Here is a 2,500-nt window from a genome sequence, read left to right on the forward strand (position 1 = left end):
GGTTCCATTTTATCAACTTTGCGTTTGAGATAAAAACATCTGTTTGGAAGAATGACAGATTTTGAATATGGTTGTAGCAGTGGAGTTTATGGATATTATGGCAGTCTCTGGTAGCGGAGGTAGGGGTTTAGAAATGAAGGAAGGACCGATAGAAAAAGGGTGTGAGTGGAGTGACAGAGATAACAAAAAGTAGTGTGGATGTGCAGGTATAGGAGGACGTTTATATATACAGATAGATATAGGCATAGATTGATATAGTCAGGAAGTGATTATGGGCATGAGAGGATTAAAGAAAGGAAGCGTAGTATACAGACATTAGAGAGTGAGTTATTGTGTAGTTTATTGAGACTCCAGGTAGTGGGACACACTTGATCTCATAGGTCCTTAATGCAGAAAGAAATTAATATATAGCTGCTGCTCAACAATTAGCACAGAAGCACAAAGGAAAACGTGTTTTCTTTCAGTGACTGAATGCAGACATCAAGAAGCTAGGGGTAAGAAGATGATGGCTTACAAGGTATAATCTAATGGTCAAGTGAATGGACAGTGATTGATTAGGTCAGCGGTCCTTGGAGTGTAAGGACTACACTGTTGGAGGGATGTCACAGCCACTTTCTAGCACAGAGCAGAGACGTCTCTGGCTAGGTTAAGTTAATATATAGCTACACTCTTCATATTAAGCTTGCTTTCTTTGCGCAGTGACAATAGTCATACTGGCCACTGCTCACAAGTACAGCTTTTACCAGTTTGCAGAGATGTGACTTGTGGCAGAGCTCCCGTTATTTAATGGAGAGAGGACCAATTTGATGCCCATGGTCTCTGAAATGGAAAAAAAAAAGAGAAAGCACTTCAGTACTGAGTACTATATGGAGGCAATACATCCCAAAAGACGATTTGGTATCAACTATATGTAAAATTACCATTTGATCAAGAAATAAAAGTTTTGTAATTTTTTCTCAAAGAGTAGGGTTACAAAAAGGGCATGTTAAAATGCAATATTAAAATACTGAAAAACATGGAAACTATGACAATGCATCGTAGCCTTCTGAAAGAGGCGGTAACTGTTTCCACATTTTCATCATCTGAATACAACCGTTTTCTGTATGCATAAATCCTCTCAATAACCTTAGAGCTGGCATTTGAGATCCATTTGCTGTATGACCAAGGTGAGATTTCATCATTTTTGTGTGACATTGATCATTCAGCCAGCTGATAATTTTGCTCTTTTGTTCATGGGCTTGTATTACAAAGAAGGGATTCTTCTAAATGTAAGGCTGAAAATGGAATGCAGCATCTGTCTGTGAACAGTTTGTGGTTACATCCTCACAAATATAATTTCCTAACATTGGGATCTCAGAGTATTAGTATTTCTGTTCTTTGCTTGAGCATTTATCCTTGTTTGGATGGGATCCTGATTAAAATGTTTGTTTGTGACAGGTGTCTCATCACTTCCCTTCCCTCACCTGATGCACCATTGTTTGAGGCACTTCTTTTTGTTGGTATTCAGTGTAGTCATGGTTACATTATCTGTGATTCTTCCTGCTCTGAAATACCACAGTTTGCATTTCAGAATGTCTGCATAGTTTCCATGAAAGTACTTTTATATTCCTATTATCATAATTACTCCAGTGTTTTGCTGAAAACATTCATTATACAGCTGTAAACTGACTTATAATTTCTTGAACTTCACACTGCTGACATAATCAGAGAATCATATGAGCTTGCCAAAGTTAATGGTGCTAAACTCAGACAGAATTTCAATCTTTGTACACCTTTAGATTGCCCACACATCATCTGAGGCACACATTTGTGTAATTTAGAATCATATTTGCTGCACACAAACGTGCATCTGTGTGTTTTATATGTGTGTGTGTGTGTGTGTGTATATATATATATATATATATATACATATATAGTTTACTATCATTTTGTTTAGTTCAATGTAGGCAAATTATCATTTCTATGAAACGTAAAAATGAAATTCACAAACACGAACGATAAAAATTGTGAACTCGGATGTGGTGAATGTTTGAATTTGACATAATTCTAACATTCACCACAATTCCGGAAACAGCATTACTGTATTACTGTGCGTTGAATAGTAAAGAACGTGTTTTCAGGGGGACAGTCCCCCACACCCCCTGCTACTTAAATATACAAACTCCAGAACCATGACAGAAAGGGTACATGTCATGATCCCCACAACAGTGCGATCAGCATGCTGTACTGCATTCACTGTTGTAAATTTCTACATTCGGCATTCGTTATTCCGATTCTACCAAATGGTAGTTTCACACTAATGCAAATCGCACAAAGTGCAATCAGAAAAACGATAGTAAAGCTATATAATATATATATATATATATATATATATATATATATATATATATATATATATATATATATATAGGTTCATAGGTTTATACTAGACTATCTGCCCCAAGGCATTTATAAGCCTAGCCCGAATTTTTGTGGCTTACGCCACCCCTTATATGAAAAA

The sequence above is a fragment of the Protopterus annectens genome, chromosome 14.part0 (genome assembly GCF_019279795.1).
Source record: "Protopterus annectens isolate FY-2018-M chromosome 14.part0, PAN1.0, whole genome shotgun sequence".
NCBI classification, from domain to species: Eukaryota; Metazoa; Chordata; order Ceratodontiformes; family Protopteridae; genus Protopterus; species Protopterus annectens.